This window comes from Pseudorasbora parva, chromosome 20 (assembly GCF_024679245.1).
Source record: "Pseudorasbora parva isolate DD20220531a chromosome 20, ASM2467924v1, whole genome shotgun sequence".
In the NCBI taxonomy this organism is placed as follows: Eukaryota; Metazoa; Chordata; class Actinopteri; order Cypriniformes; family Gobionidae; genus Pseudorasbora; species Pseudorasbora parva.
Genome location: NC_090191.1, coordinates 11,772,522 through 11,790,021, shown reverse-complemented (window position 1 = coordinate 11,790,021; position 17,500 = coordinate 11,772,522). Strand labels below are relative to the sequence as shown.

Here is a 17,500-nt window from a genome sequence, read left to right as displayed (position 1 = left end):
TTGGCCATCCAGGGAGGGAAATAGACCTTCTCCCCGACAAAAAAGATGGCATGAGTTATATCAGAAGGTAAATTATGCAGCTAGATTCATGAGCAAACTAATAAACTTGTGTGATAATACATTGTGCTATTTTTTTTATATGTATGAATAAGTAATTATTTACAATGTAAATACAATGTAATATGGTTATAATTATGATGACATGGGTGTCTTGAAATAATGTGTACAACAGTGTCACAGCTATACTTTATATTTATGTTCATAGATAGAAAAGTGCCCTCTGCAAATGAGGGGGCAGACCACCCTTATGAAGGAAGCACAAAAGTGTATTTGTGGATTTCACAAGGTAACTCCAATTAGCCTAGTTCAAGTTGCATAAATAGATGTGTTTGCAATATCAATTTGTCTTTATGTCTAAAGTCATATTATGAATACTGTATAATATTATGTCCCTGGTATATCTTATAAGCATGTATCACAGGTTCATCCACCAGTCACAGTGGAGGCATCACAGAGCACCCCTGCCCAAAGTACACCCTCCAGTGATGTGGCACGTCCTGCAAAGATGGCCAAACTGACATTGTCAATGGTAAGCAGACCTTACTGCAGACATTGAAATATCTCAAACTTTTCCTATAGTGTTACAGGTGTTGTTATCACTAACTATGACAAACCTTTTCAGTTTGAAAAGTCAAGGTTTGGAGGCTCACATGTGGCAGCAGCCAAACCTAATTTGAACATTCAGAGGAAAACATCTCAGGTTAATATGAAAGAATTAGTTAGACATCACTTTATCACTACATAATTTTGTTTAATAAAAAAACATTTTGCGATCCCCTTAATAGATTATTCATAATGTTTGACTCCACAGACCAGTTCAGCCGCAGCTTCATGCCCACCCTCTCATCCTTGTCCTCCTCCTCCTCCTCCTTCTCCTCCATCCCCCAAACCCCATCGGCCTGTCATTCAGTCCTCCTCATCCTTCTTCCTTCCTCCAGCCCAGAGATCACAACGGATCAAAGAAACAGCAACACCATCAACTAATTCTGAGTCTGCTGTTGTGAGGGGCCCAGTAAGATGTCATTCAAAATACAAACATGCCATCATCATTTAATGCTCTCTTATGCCTGCTTCACACATACTCCGACTGCAGTTCATATGCAGTGCGTGCTGCAGTACGTATGCGATGCAGGAGCAGTGCCTGCTATTGTGCTTTCACATATGCCACGTTTGCAGTGCGCAACTTAACCGCAGTTGAGTACTACAAACACAGCATTTATTCATAATTTTTTATTTCAAATCCAAAAGTTGTTAATGACTATGGCTTGTCAGCATTGCAATTCTCTTTGTATACACTCTTTTATAGATGTCATGTTTAAACGCACAACATTTAAACGTTATATTAAATTAATTACTTTATATTTATATAGCCTAGAACTTTATATTTATATATTATATTGCTTACACAAGTGGCAAAACATAGGCTATAGCTTATATAATGACAAACATTTTAAATTAGAACTTACAATAGACAAAAAAAGTCGTCTCTCGTTATTTCTTTCAATTTTAAATCTTTTAAAAAAATTTTTTTTACAAGAAATCCTGCAGGTCATAAAGAACTTTGTTTTTCCACCTCCAAGAAAGGACGAGTGCTCTCCATTATGTCTCTTTGTTTACCTAAATGCCAGGTAAGGGACATTTTCCTTGCTTTACCCGAGGCAAAAGGCCATGTGTTGACTTTGAAACAGAGTAGACTTTAAGTCCACCGCATCAATGCATGTTTATTTTAGTGCGAACAATGCACTGACCTTTAATTCAGCGCGTGCAGCAAAAAAATAGTGAACGCTCTAACCGGTTAACATGGGTACGGAAACAAATACGCACTGCAAACAGATTATGTGTGAAACAGGCATTATTTAAGGCAGGTTAGGGCTACCCTAACCCTAGGCCTAGCCTAACCCTTATTTAAACCAGTGTTTTTGATAATATCAGCAGGTCTCATCTCAGCCAGAAGACCCTGCAGATCTCCCACTACTGTGGCCACAGACAATGCCACAGCAGGACCAGAAGTGGGTGTCGGAAGCACTTTTTAGGGTTAACGCAAAAGGAAAGCAGGAGCTGCGTGAAAACCTTCAGTTGTGGTATGACCCCCCACCACCAGCCCTGTTGTACCACCAAGCCCCAACACCTGATAGATTTTTTTCACAGCGACTCTTGCTCTGGATGCCGTATAGGCTATGGAAGGTACGACTCCAGTGTACTAACCCTGCCTGTGCCAGTTATCAGCTGTGTGGTGGTGGTCTGCACAGGAGGGTACGACAGGTGTTAGATATTGACAGATACTACAACCTGGTGACAGAGACCCTGATCTGTACCAGGTGTAGAACCAGCTACCTGTCCTGGAGTCATGCTGTGCTGCAGCAATTGGACCTGGCCCATCGATCTGAATTTAGAATCATTCTCACACGCAAGTAATTACTTTGCAGTCATATGTGCTCATATGCTACCTTTGATAAATATATACTACTATAATTAGATACTTGATAATAAGATACTTGAATGATTACTTTTTTCCAAGGTATGCCTGTGACATTCGAGTTATTCGTTTGTTGCGTGAGAGGGGCATGGGAAATGGCCCAGTGAGGATCATCGGCCAGCTGAAGGAGAACCACACTGAGGAGTGGTTACAACGTGTGTCTCGGTACACATCGATGTGTGTGGCCTTTTTGGATAATCCTGGCCTGCTTCCACTGCACTTTCAGGAGCCGCCACCACTTGTTCCAGTACCTAGCTACAAATGGCTTCTCACTGTTTACAGTCAGGACATCCTCAACAGGCTCGATCACATCAAGGCCAGCATTACATCCACATATGGATCGATTTTAAAAATGGACTCAACTAAGAAGGTCAGAGGAGCTGCTTTAATGACTGTACCGTTATCTATAATGTATTGTTAGACCAAAAGAGCTTTATTTGTAAATTTTACTCATTCAATGTATGTTGTATTATTTACTATGTTTATTGTTTCTTTCAGATCACGAAGAAGTTGAGTGGGCCTGCGAAAGGCACAGCACAGTGGCTTACCTCAGTTGGCAATGAGGTAGGTCAGGTGCTGATGAGTGTCCTGACTGCGAATGAAGGAGCTGGGTTAGACCTCATGGCTGCAGGACTCGTGGAGAGATACCAGAGAGCTGGTGTTGATCCTCCCACTATCTTATATGTGGACTGTGACTGTTGCAAGGAAGTGGGAGAGACTAAACTGAAGAGGAGGTTCAGTGGCTGGCCCAATATCATCATCCGCCTAGACATTTGGCATTTTATGCGGCGTCTGGCAGTAGGGTGCACAACTGATGCCCACCAGTTGTATCCTACTTTTATGTCTAGGTTGTCGTCATGTATTTTTGAGTGGGATGCAGGGGATCTCACTCTGCTGAGAAGGGCAAAGAAGGAGCAACTCACCCAACAGGGCTGGCCTGCAATGACGGAGGCAGAGATTGACCGTCATATAAGCAAAGATGAGCTGGCCCAACACTGCAGGAGAAGAACACGAGGAGAGGAAACAACTATGCGCCTCCTTGATATGCTCATCAGAGAGCTCATGGGTGGCAAGGGGAATGACGCCCTTGGTGTTCCTCTCCTTGACAGTGTAAGGATGCAGCACATCTGGCAAGTCCAGAGGCGGCACATTACCTGTATTCAGGACCCTCCAGATGTGCCCCTCTACACGGAAACTGGAACCATAAACAAGGGCGGGATTGTTCTAAAAACATATAGGTGTGCCAGAGGCTCCACTTCCCTGGAATCATTTCACTGCCACCTAAACAGATTTATTCCAGGTTTGTCATGACAGAATAGACCATATCTTGCCACTAATTCCTGTTTATTTATATACTTGCAGTAAACCAATTGCATTTTCTCTTTTGTAGTTTCTTAAAACAATGTTTGGCTTTCTATTTCTTATTCTAGGGAATAGCGCAAACAGCCTGAACTTCCAGATTTACCTCCTGGAAGGTTTGTTACGCTGGAATCAGGACCGGGCTGCAGCTGCTGTTGCAGGTGGAGGTGGAGGTTCAACCCTGCGTACTTACACAGGGGAGCTGGTTTACTCTGTCAACGAGAACTACAATAAGTTGTATGGCAGGAAATTGGTCACTAGCTTCACTCCACCTGCAGTTTACACAGGTAAACATATTTTGATCAATGCAGTTCACTAGGTAGCATGTTTTTGTTAAAACTGCAAGTGATTTTGGTCAATAATGTCATTTTGACAGATCAGAGAAAAATTATACTATCAGAATTTTTGCATACTGGACTCTTTGTTGTAGGTTTCAGGGAAAATAAATTACATACTAGAATATAGAGTAATTCTGTCTTTTTACAATGTCCTCTGAGTTACATATTTTTTGTTTATGCAGAAGCTGAATATTTATTTAAAAATATTTACTACATTTCAGAATAAACCTTTCTGATTCATTTCCTTTAAAATGTTTTCTGTTACAAATATTTCCTCAGGGGAGCTCATTGGAGTGCAGTACTTGTTGAGGCAGAATAGTCAGCCCCTGGAGGACATGTGCCCTACCTCTGATAGGACCTCTCAGTTGCTGGAGGAGATAAATGTGGAGGAGCAAGTGGAAGAGGATGAGGGTTTCATTGATTTGTTGGGAGAGGAAGCCACAGTGGCAAATCTTGTGGCATCAGATGACTTGTTCCTTTCAAGTCCACCAGTTCTACCCACTGCACCTCTGCCCTGTGTCCAAGCTCCACCCGCTGCACCTCTGCCCTGTGTCCAAGCTCCACTCGCTGCCCCTCTGCCCTGTGTCCAAGCTCCACCCGCTGCACCTCTGCCCTATGTACAAGCTCCACCCACTGCACCTCTGCCCTTGGTCCAAGCTTCACCTGCTGCACTTCTGCCCTATGTTCAAGCTCCACCCACTGCACCTCTGCCCTTGGTACAAGCTCCACCCGCTGCACCTCTGCCCTTGGTCCAAGCTTCACCTGCTGCACTTCTGCCCTATGTCCAAGCTCCACCCACTGCACCTCTGCCCTTGGTACAAGCTCCACCCGCTGCACCTCTGCCCTTGGTCCAAGCCTCACCTGCTGCACTTCTGCCCTATGTCCAAGCTCCACCCACTGCACCTCTGCCCTGTGTCCAAGCTCCACCCGCTGCACCTCTGCCCTGTGTCCAAGCTCCACCCGCTGCACCTCTGCCCTGTGTCCAAGCTCCACCCGCTGCACCTCTGCCCTGTGTCCAAGCTCCACCCGCTGCACCTCTGCCCTGTGTCCAGACTCCACCCGCTGCACCTCTGCCCTGTGTCCAAGCTCCACCTGCTGCCCCTCTGCCCTGTGTCCAAGCTCCTCCCGCTGCCCCTCTGCCCTTGGTCCAAGCTTCACCTGCTGCACTTCTGCCCTTGGTCCAAGCTTCACCTGCTGCACTTCTGCCCTATGTCCCAGCTCCACCCGCTGCACCTCTGCCCTGTGTCCAGACTCCATCAGCTGCACCTCTGCCCTCAGCAATGGTAAAATTTCCTTTTCTAGACAAATTGTTACTCATTTAGTCATTCACCCTCAAGCAGCAAATTCACAAACTCACAAATTTCACAAAGCATGTAATTACCTAACCAACAGTTATATTTTTTTAGGCTGTTGACGAGCACTGTATTCCTGGAATGGACCGGGTGGATGAGTTGGCGGAGTATCTGGTAGAGCTGCGCACACAGACGGGCCTCACACTTACTAACCAACAAGCTGCGATCATTGTGGGTTTGTGGCAGAACCTGGACCAATTTGATAAAGACAAGGTCATGTATGCTGCTCGTTATCAAGACAGGCTGCTTACAGGACGTTTTAGGTCCCCTAAAAAGAAAGCTGTCTTCACTCCTGGCGTCGAAAGCACAAAGAGGTGTGTTTTGGGTTCTAGCGGTTCTCCAGCACAGTGGCCTAAGTGCTGTCGCCTTGTTGAATTAATCTTCATAAGGCTATGTAACATCCACCGAAGCCCCAAAAAACAGCGGACAGAATCTCTGTCCAGATGGGATCTCATTCTTCGAGATTATAGAAAAATTCGGCAGCTAATCTTGAGCAATGGAACTGTAATGAGCGAAACAACCCTTCAGCTAGTGGAGGTTAACCAAAGGACCCTTACAACGTGGCACAATGAACGTTTAAAGGGTCAGGAGGTCTCAGTGCTGTTGCAAGGGTTGAAGCTTCCAGAGGCACGTCCAGTGGCATTGGATGCTCTGCCTCCAGCACGAGTGCAGCCTGTTGTGCCTCCACAATATAGCCACCAGCTGCATCACTACCAGATGCCACCAGACACAGCTGGACAGGCAAAGACGAAGTTCAGGAAAATCCAGCCCTCATCAACCTGCACATCTGCCACACCAACTGCCACGTTCCACCAGCCAAGGACAATTTTTCCAAAGCCAACAGCAACACACCCATTGTTTCCTGACACACCCACTGCCCCTGTTGGGTCTCAGATGCTACTGTTGCCCTGCCCAGCCCCATGTTCAGCCATTAACCCTGGAGCAATTTCCTCTGACCCACCTGCAAAAGACACAGCCACCCCAACCAAGCGGTCATACAATCGCTCTGTAAAATCAAATACGTGCAGAAAGTGTGGCCAATTTCGCACACAAGAAACTGGCCATAGCCAGTACAAAGGCAAAATATTTTGCCCAAATAAAGAAACAGTCACTAAGCAGCAGTGGTTACAGAATATGAGAAAATAACACACTTGTTTCTGTGATACATTCTGTTCTTTATCTTCCAGCCATATTTAATGCTAAAGTATTATACTGTGCACTTGTTTTTAAATTGTATGATTATTATTATTATTATTATTAAAGTTTTATGTGTAGAAGAAACAATATTAAGTATGTGTATATGTGAGTATGTATAACGATATGTATACATACACTATAATATATAAATATATAATAACTATTTAACATATTATATACTATTATAAAAAACTATTATATATTTTTATTTATATATGCAAGTACAGTACATATACCTATATATTTTTTATATACCTATATATTTAATTAACAATAGCCTATTTTTTTGTTGTTTATAAAATTATTTTGCTATTATATATTTTTATTTATATATGCAAGTACAGTACATATAAACGTCTTTTTATATACCTATATATTTAATTAACAATAGCCTATTATTTTGTCGTTCCATGCTGTGAATTCAGTACTTTTCCAGATTTTTGTAAATATGTATATAGTAAATAAATCTAGTTCTCCAAGAAGACTGGTGGTTTGTGTTTATTTGTTTTATTGCATGTAATGACAATCAGTGTCAAGTAACAGGGGGTTAGATGCAGTAATAAGGTGGTTATTTTGTTCCTACTGACATGGGAAATGATTAATGTAGCATTAATAAATGAATTTGGACAAATTACCATCTTAGTATTATGGATAAAATGTTATAATGAATTACAACGGAGAAATCTAACTTAGAAACAAACCTATTGATAAAATCAATATACGCATTACATTCAAAATCAAACTTGGAAACGAAAATTGATAGAATCAAATACACGCATTAAATCGTGACGGAGGCTGGATTCGAACCTATGACTTCCTGAATTTCTTCCCTTTTTTCTTCCCCTTTCTCCCCCTTCTTCCCCTTCTTATACGGACTATTCTTCCCCAGCTTTAGCTCAGTTGGGAGAGCGTTAGACTGAAGATCTAAAGGTCCCTGGTTCGATCCCGGGTTTCGGCAGAGGAACAGTGACTGTGTGCTTTTGGTCGAGGGGCTGCAGTGTCCAAACGCCACCTGCTTTCTACTTGGATCCACCTAGCCTCATCACTATCTGCCTCTCAGATGGCCACAAGTCAGGACATGGCGGTTCCATGGTGTAATGGTTAGCACTCTGGACTTTGAATCCAGTGATCCGAGTTCAAATCTCGGTGGAACCTTAGCAACATTTTTGTGGCTGGGTGGGGGCAAACTGAAGCGTCTCGCAACTGCTGTCGTACCTGTGAAATTGGCTGTCTGGAACCGATTCGGAATTGGCAAAACATGGGCTCAAAAAGCAAAGCCTTCGCTGGCTCGTTGGTATTGCGCTTCTAGGCTGATTGACTTAACTCTATGCTGCTCTGTGAGAAAAGCCAGCCAACGCCAAGGTTCCATGGTGTAATGGTTAGCACTCTGGACTCTGAATCCAGCGATCCGAGTTCAAATCTCGGTGGGACCTGCTTTTGCCAGGAATGTGCGCAGGAGCCCATCCAAGAAAAAAACTTTTACACAGCAGTCATCCTCAAAAGCACGTCTCGGGAGTTCCCCTTGAAGTAAAAGGCCAAGTGGCCACCTGGAGAATGCGGGCATCGATCCCGCTACCTCTCGCATGCTAAGCGAGCGCTCTACCATTTGAGCTAATTCCCCTTGGCATCAGAGAGAAGGTCTCCATTGCCCTCAAAGACACCGGCGAGGACAGAGCCCTAGCATGTGTGCAGGTGCTGCATCGGACTTTTCGATCTTTAGCAGTGTTTGCAGCCAGGCAGCAGCTGTACCGTATAACGAGTTGGCTCGTTGGTCTAGGGGTATGATTCTCGCTTTGGGTGCGAGAGGTCCCGGGTTCAAATCCCGGACGAGCCCGTGCTTCTGCATTTAATCGCTTTGGTCTCATTAGGGTCACGGGCAAGCAGGAATATTTCTGGGAAACTGGTGATCGAAGCTTTTCAAAGTGAGGCCGGTTAGCTCAGTTGGTTAGAGCGTGGTGCTAATAACGCCAAGGTCGCGGGTTCGATCCCCGTACGGGCCACTCTTTTGCTCTCTGGGACCTTCAGCTTTTGCGCTTTTCACAAGTGATGGCCGGTCTCACAGAAATCCCTGCTGGCACGCCTGCTGCCAGACCTGGCCGAAATGGCGGTACCTGACAACCACAAGTCTGTAAAATCAATCCAATAGCATGCCGAGTTCAATCTTTCAAAAACCAATTAAATTGCGAACTCCATTTTTGCCCGTCCAATGAAATGGCAAGGTCCATTTTTCATACTCCAATCACCGCGCGTAGTCCATCTTTGAGCATTCCATCCAATCTCCGCGTTGCGAACTCCATCTTTGCTTGTCCAATGAAATGGCGAGGTTCATTTTTCATACTCCAATCACCGCGCGTAGTCCATCTTTGAGCATTCCATCCAATCTCCGCGTTACGAACTCCATCTTTGCTTGTCCAATGAAATGGCGAGGTTCATTTTTCGTTACTCCATTCACCGCACGAGAGTCGATGAGCACATTCGATACGCTTTCGCTTGTTTATTCCGCTCAGGTATGCTGATCATATTTTCTTAATGAAATACTAGTGTAGCCTATGTCTTCCGTTTGTTTATTAGCTAAATTAAATTAAACGGGCATAAAATGTAACAGTTTACCCTCCTATTGTGTATGTTTCGGTCGAATTCGGTTCTTAGCCCAAGTGTAACATAACATTACGCATATTTTCCTAATGAAATATTATTGTAGCCTATATCTTCCGTTTGTTTTTTAGCTAAATTAAATTAAACGGGCATTACATGTAACAGTTTACCCTCCTATTGTGTATGTTTCGGTCGAATTCGGTTCTTAGCCCAAGTGTAACATTACGCCTATTTGAGTTCAGGCACATACAAGCCCATTTATCAGATGGACAAAGTTAAAATAGCACAATATGTTTAATATGAGTATTTGTTTAAGTCAGAATAATCCATACATTATTCATTTTTGTTGTTGTTGTTGTTGTTGTTGTTTTACTCCAAAACCCAGATCAACAAAGCATACAGGCCATAAATAGAAGTTTCAAAACTTGTACTGTTGGTTACAAAAAATAAATCACAACATTAGGTGATTATATATGTATTATTATGTATTTATAATCTGCTATAATGTGGCAGTCATTTTGATCCAGAAACACAAAACTAGCTCAAATGAAATGAACACAAAAGGAGTAAAGGAAGTAAAAGATTAGTTTCCCCCTAAAACAAAATCTGTCATCATTTATTTTCCATCAAGCTGTTCCAAACCTGTATGAGTTATTTTGAAGAATGAAGACCGTTAATAATCCTCATTGACTTCCATAGTATTTTTTTGTTTTGTTTTTCCTACTATGGCAGTCAATAGGGACCGTCAACTGTCTGGTTACCAATGTGCTTCAAAAGAAACTCATACAGGTTTGGAACAACTTGAGGGAGAGTAAATTATGACATAATTTTAATTTTAGGGGGAACTATCCCTTTAATGCTATATTTCTGGGCTACAATGGCAGTTGGTATTCTATTCTATTAAATTCTTGTTCTATATTGTTTAGGCAACAACATGGCTTCAACTAAGTCACACAAAGGCATGAGCGATGCTGACTGGCTTGCGCGTCTGGAGAGTTTTGCCCGAACTGGAGTTTGGCCATCCAGGGAGGGAAATAGACCTTCTCCCCGACAAAAAAGATGGCATGAGTTATATCAGAAGGTAAATTATGCAGCTAGATTCATGAGCAAACTAATAAACTTGTGTGATAATACATTGTGCTATTTTTTTTATATGTATGAATAAGTAATTATTTACAATGTAAATACAATGTAATATGGTTATAATTATGATGACATGGGTGTCTTGAAATAATGTGTACAACAGTGTCACAGCTATACTTTATATTTATGTTCATAGATAGAAAAGTGCCCTCTGCAAATGAGGGGGCAGACCACCCTTATGAAGGAAGCACAAAAGTGTATTTGTGGATTTCACAAGGTAACTCCAATTAGCCTAGTTCAAGTTGCATAAATAGATGTGTTTGCAATATCAATTTGTCTTTATGTCTAAAGTCATATTATGAATACTGTATAATATTATGTCCCTGGTATATCTTATAAGCATGTATCACAGGTTCATCCACCAGTCACAGTGGAGGCATCACAGAGCACCCCTGCCCAAAGTACACCCTCCAGTGATGTGGCACGTCCTGCAAAGATGGCCAAACTGACATTGTCAATGGTAAGCAGACCTTACTGCAGACATTGAAATATCTCAAACTTTTCCTATAGTGTTACAGGTGTTGTTATCACTAACTATGACAAACCTTTTCAGTTTGAAAAGTCAAGGTTTGGAGGCTCACATGTGGCAGCAGCCAAACCTAATTTGAACATTCAGAGGAAAACATCTCAGGTTAATATGAAAGAATTAGTTAGACATCACTTTATCACTACATAATTTTGTTTAATAAAAAAACATTTTGCGATCCCCTTAATAGATTATTCATAATGTTTGACTCCACAGACCAGTTCAGCCGCAGCTTCATGCCCACCCTCTCATCCTTGTCCTCCTCCTCCTCCTCCTTCTCCTCCAGCCCCCAAACCCCATCGGCCTGTCATTCAGTCCTCCTCATCCTTCTTCCTTCCTCCAGCCCAGAGATCACAACGGATCAAAGAAACAGCAACACCATCAACTAATTCTGAGTCTGCTGTTGTGAGGGGCCCAGTAAGATGTCATTCAAAATACAAACATGCCATCATCATTTAATGCTCTCTTATGCCTGCTTCACACATACTCCGACTGCAGTTCATATGCAGTGCGTGCTGCAGTACGTATGCGATGCAGGAGCAGTGCCTGCTATTGTGCTTTCACATATGCCACGTTTGCAGTGCGCAACTTAACCGCAGTTGAGTACTACAAACACAGCATTTATTCATAATTTTTTATTTCAAATCCAAAAGTTGTTAATGACTATGGCTTGTCAGCATTGCAATTCTCTTTGTATACACTCTTTTATAGATGTCATGTTTAAACGCACAACATTTAAACGTTATATTAAATTAATTACTTTATATTTATATAGCCTAGAACTTTATATTTATATATTATATTGCTTACACAAGTGGCAAAACATAGGCTATAGCTTATATAATGACAAACATTTTAAATTAGAACTTACAATAGACAAAAAAAGTCGTCTCTCGTTATTTCTTTCAATTTTAAATCTTTTAAAAAATTTTTTTTTACAAGAAATCCTGCAGGTCATAAAGAACTTTGTTTTTCCACCTCCAAGAAAGGACGAGTGCTCTCCATTATGTCTCTTTGTTTACCTAAATGCCAGGTAAGGGACATTTTCCTTGCTTTACCCGAGGCAAAAGGCCATGTGTTGACTTTGAAACAGAGTAGACTTTAAGTCCACCGCATCAATGCATGTTTATTTTAGTGCGAACAATGCACTGACCTTTAATTCAGCGCGTGCAGCAAAAAAATAGTGAACGCTCTAACCGGTTAACATGGGTACGGAAACAAATACGCACTGCAAACAGATTATGTGTGAAACAGGCATTATTTAAGGCAGGTTAGGGCTACCCTAACCCTAGGCCTAGCCTAACCCTTATTTAAACCAGTGTTTTTGATAATATCAGCAGGTCTCATCTCAGCCAGAAGACCCTGCAGATCTCCCACTACTGTGGCCACAGACAATGCCACAGCAGGACCAGAAGTGGGTGTCGGAAGCACTTTTTAGGGTTAACGCAAAAGGAAAGCAGGAGCTGCGTGAAAACCTTCAGTTGTGGTATGACCCCCCACCACCAGCCCTGTTGTACCACCAAGCCCCAACACCTGATAGATTTTTTTCACAGCGACTCTTGCTCTGGATGCCGTATAGGCTATGGAAGGTACGACTCCAGTGTACTAACCCTGCCTGTGCCAGTTATCAGCTGTGTGGTGGTGGTCTGCACAGGAGGGTACGACAGGTGTTAGATATTGACAGATACTACAACCTGGTGACAGAGACCCTGATCTGTACCAGGTGTAGAACCAGCTACCTGTCCTGGAGTCATGCTGTGCTGCAGCAATTGGACCTGGCCCATCGATCTGAATTTAGAATCATTCTCACACGCAAGTAATTACTTTGCAGTCATATGTGCTCATATGCTACCTTTGATAAATATATACTACTATAATTAGATACTTGATAATAAGATACTTGAATGATTACTTTTTTCCAAGGTATGCCTGTGACATTCGAGTTATTCGTTTGTTGCGTGAGAGGGGCATGGGAAATGGCCCAGTGAGGATCATCGGCCAGCTGAAGGAGAACCACACTGAGGAGTGGTTACAACGTGTGTCTCGGTACACATCGATGTGTGTGGCCTTTTTGGATAATCCTGGCCTGCTTCCACTGCACTTTCAGGAGCCGCCACCACTTGTTCCAGTACCTAGCTACAAATGGCTTCTCACTGTTTACAGTCAGGACATCCTCAACAGGCTCGATCACATCAAGGCCAGCATTACATCCACATATGGATCGATTTTAAAAATGGACTCAACTAAGAAGGTCAGAGGAGCTGCTTTAATGACTGTACCGTTATCTATAATGTATTGTTAGACCAAAAGAGCTTTATTTGTAAATTTTACTCATTCAATGTATGTTGTATTATTTACTATGTTTATTGTTTCTTTCAGATCACGAAGAAGTTGAGTGGGCCTGCGAAAGGCACAGCACAGTGGCTTACCTCAGTTGGCAATGAGGTAGGTCAGGTGCTGATGAGTGTCCTGACTGCGAATGAAGGAGCTGGGTTAGACCTCATGGCTGCAGGACTCGTGGAGAGATACCAGAGAGCTGGTGTTGATCCTCCCACTATCTTATATGTGGACTGTGACTGTTGCAAGGAAGTGGGAGAGACTAAACTGAAGAGGAGGTTCAGTGGCTGGCCCAATATCATCATCCGCCTAGACATTTGGCATTTTATGCGGCGTCTGGCAGTAGGGTGCACAACTGATGCCCACCAGTTGTATCCTACTTTTATGTCTAGGTTGTCGTCATGTATTTTTGAGTGGGATGCAGGGGATCTCACTCTGCTGAGAAGGGCAAAGAAGGAGCAACTCACCCAACAGGGCTGGCCTGCAATGACGGAGGCAGAGATTGACCGTCATATAAGCAAAGATGAGCTGGCCCAACACTGCAGGAGAAGAACACGAGGAGAGGAAACAACTATGCGCCTCCTTGATATGCTCATCAGAGAGCTCATGGGTGGCAAGGGGAATGACGCCCTTGGTGTTCCTCTCCTTGACAGTGTAAGGATGCAGCACATCTGGCAAGTCCAGAGGCGGCACATTACCTGTATTCAGGACCCTCCAGATGTGCCCCTCTACACGGAAACTGGAACCATAAACAAGGGCGGGATTGTTCTAAAAACATATAGGTGTGCCAGAGGCTCCACTTCCCTGGAATCATTTCACTGCCACCTAAACAGATTTATTCCAGGTTTGTCATGACAGAATAGACCATATCTTGCCACTAATTCCTGTTTATTTATATACTTGCAGTAAACCAATTGCATTTTCTCTTTTGTAGTTTCTTAAAACAATGTTTGGCTTTCTATTTCTTATTCTAGGGAATAGCGCAAACAGCCTGAACTTCCAGATTTACCTCCTGGAAGGTTTGTTACGCTGGAATCAGGACCGGGCTGCAGCTGCTGTTGCAGGTGGAGGTGGAGGTTCAACCCTGCGTACTTACACAGGGGAGCTGGTTTACTCTGTCAACGAGAACTACAATAAGTTGTATGGCAGGAAATTGGTCACTAGCTTCACTCCACCTGCAGTTTACACAGGTAAACATATTTTGATCAATGCAGTTCACTAGGTAGCATGTTTTTGTTAAAACTGCAAGTGATTTTGGTCAATAATGTCATTTTGACAGATCAGAGAAAAATTATACTATCAGAATTTTTGCATACTGGACTCTTTGTTGTAGGTTTCAGGGAAAATAAATTACATACTAGAATATAGAGTAATTCTGTCTTTTTACAATGTCCTCTGAGTTACATATTTTTTGTTTATGCAGAAGCTGAATATTTATTTAAAAATATTTACTACATTTCAGAATAAACCTTTCTGATTCATTTCCTTTAAAATGTTTTCTGTTACAAATATTTCCTCAGGGGAGCTCATTGGAGTGCAGTACTTGTTGAGGCAGAATAGTCAGCCCCTGGAGGACATGTGCCCTACCTCTGATAGGACCTCTCAGTTGCTGGAGGAGATAAATGTGGAGGAGCAAGTGGAAGAGGATGAGGGTTTCATTGATTTGTTGGGAGAGGAAGCCACAGTGGCAAATCTTGTGGCATCAGATGACTTGTTCCTTTCAAGTCCACCAGTTCTACCCACTGCACCTCTGCCCTGTGTCCAAGCTCCACCCGCTGCACCTCTGCCCTGTGTCCAAGCTCCACTCGCTGCCCCTCTGCCCTGTGTCCAAGCTCCACCCGCTGCACCTCTGCCCTATGTACAAGCTCCACCCACTGCACCTCTGCCCTTGGTCCAAGCTTCACCTGCTGCACTTCTGCCCTATGTTCAAGCTCCACCCACTGCACCTCTGCCCTTGGTACAAGCTCCACCCGCTGCACCTCTGCCCTTGGTCCAAGCTTCACCTGCTGCACTTCTGCCCTATGTCCAAGCTCCACCCACTGCACCTCTGCCCTTGGTACAAGCTCCACCCGCTGCACCTCTGCCCTTGGTCCAAGCCTCACCTGCTGCACTTCTGCCCTATGTCCAAGCTCCACCCACTGCACCTCTGCCCTGTGTCCAAGCTCCACCCGCTGCACCTCTGCCCTGTGTCCAAGCTCCACCCGCTGCACCTCTGCCCTGTGTCCAAGCTCCACCCGCTGCACCTCTGCCCTGTGTCCAAGCTCCACCCGCTGCACCTCTGCCCTGTGTCCAGACTCCACCCGCTGCACCTCTGCCCTGTGTCCAAGCTCCACCTGCTGCCCCTCTGCCCTGTGTCCAAGCTCCTCCCGCTGCCCCTCTGCCCTTGGTCCAAGCTTCACCTGCTGCACTTCTGCCCTTGGTCCAAGCTTCACCTGCTGCACTTCTGCCCTATGTCCCAGCTCCACCCGCTGCACCTCTGCCCTGTGTCCAGACTCCATCAGCTGCACCTCTGCCCTCAGCAATGGTAAAATTTCCTTTTCTAGACAAATTGTTACTCATTTAGTCATTCACCCTCAAGCAGCAAATTCACAAACTCACAAATTTCACAAAGCATGTAATTACCTAACCAACAGTTATATTTTTTTAGGCTGTTGACGAGCACTGTATTCCTGGAATGGACCGGGTGGATGAGTTGGCGGAGTATCTGGTAGAGCTGCGCACACAGACGGGCCTCACACTTACTAACCAACAAGCTGCGATCATTGTGGGTTTGTGGCAGAACCTGGACCAATTTGATAAAGACAAGGTCATGTATGCTGCTCGTTATCAAGACAGGCTGCTTACAGGACGTTTTAGGTCCCCTAAAAAGAAAGCTGTCTTCACTCCTGGCGTCGAAAGCACAAAGAGGTGTGTTTTGGGTTCTAGCGGTTCTCCAGCACAGTGGCCTAAGTGCTGTCGCCTTGTTGAATTAATCTTCATAAGGCTATGTAACATCCACCGAAGCCCCAAAAAACAGCGGACAGAATCTCTGTCCAGATGGGATCTCATTCTTCGAGATTATAGAAAAATTCGGCAGCTAATCTTGAGCAATGGAACTGTAATGAGCGAAACAACCCTTCAGCTAGTGGAGGTTAACCAAAGGACCCTTACAACGTGGCACAATGAACGTTTAAAGGGTCAGGAGGTCTCAGTGCTGTTGCAAGGGTTGAAGCTTCCAGAGGCACGTCCAGTGGCATTGGATGCTCTGCCTCCAGCACGAGTGCAGCCTGTTGTGCCTCCACAATATAGCCACCAGCTGCATCACTACCAGATGCCACCAGACACAGCTGGACAGGCAAAGACGAAGTTCAGGAAAATCCAGCCCTCATCAACCTGCACATCTGCCACACCAACTGCCACGTTCCACCAGCCAAGGACAATTTTTCCAAAGCCAACAGCAACACACCCATTGTTTCCTGACACACCCACTGCCCCTGTTGGGTCTCAGATGCTACTGTTGCCCTGCCCAGCCCCATGTTCAGCCATTAACCCTGGAGCAATTTCCTCTGACCCACCTGCAAAAGACACAGCCACCCCAACCAAGCGGTCATACAATCGCTCTGTAAAATCAAATACGTGCAGAAAGTGTGGCCAATTTCGCACACAAGAAACTGGCCATAGCCAGTACAAAGGCAAAATATTTTGCCCAAATAAAGAAACAGTCACTAAGCAGCAGTGGTTACAGAATATGAGAAAATAACACACTTGTTTCTGTGATACATTCTGTTCTTTATCTTCCAGCCATATTTAATGCTAAAGTATTATACTGTGCACTTGTTTTTAAATTGTATGATTATTATTATTATTATTATTAAAGTTTTATGTGTAGAAGAAACAATATTAAGTATGTGTATATGTGAGTATGTATAACGATATGTATACATACACTATAATATATAAATATATAATAACTATTTAACATATTATATACTATTATAAAAAACTATTATATATTTTTATTTATATATGCAAGTACAGTACATATACCTATATATTTTTTATATACCTATATATTTAATTAACAATAGCCTATTTTTTTGTTGTTTATAAAATTATTTTGCTATTATATATTTTTATT

The 17,500-nt window shown here is 43.5% G+C and overlaps 5 non-coding genes across 5 annotated transcripts; 4 read left to right on the top strand and 1 right to left on the bottom strand.

The window, feature by feature from the left end:
* Positions 1-7,865: 7,865 nt before the first annotated feature.
* trnaq-uug (transfer RNA glutamine (anticodon UUG)) lies at positions 7,866-7,937 on the top strand. The gene has a single exon. It is a non-coding gene; the product is annotated as a tRNA-Gln (tRNA).
* A 206-nt stretch (positions 7,938-8,143) lies between these two features.
* trnaq-cug (transfer RNA glutamine (anticodon CUG)) lies at positions 8,144-8,215 on the top strand. The gene has a single exon. It is a non-coding gene; the product is annotated as a tRNA-Gln (tRNA).
* Positions 8,216-8,330: 115 nt separating this feature from the next.
* On the bottom strand, positions 8,331-8,403 carry trnaa-agc (transfer RNA alanine (anticodon AGC)). The gene has a single exon. It is a non-coding gene; the product is annotated as a tRNA-Ala (tRNA).
* A 141-nt stretch (positions 8,404-8,544) lies between these two features.
* trnap-ugg (transfer RNA proline (anticodon UGG)) lies at positions 8,545-8,616 on the top strand. Its single transcript has one exon. It is a non-coding gene; the product is annotated as a tRNA-Pro (tRNA).
* Positions 8,617-8,708: 92 nt separating this feature from the next.
* trnai-aau (transfer RNA isoleucine (anticodon AAU)) lies at positions 8,709-8,782 on the top strand. The gene has a single exon. It is a non-coding gene; the product is annotated as a tRNA-Ile (tRNA).
* The last annotated feature ends 8,718 nt before the right edge of the window (positions 8,783-17,500 follow it).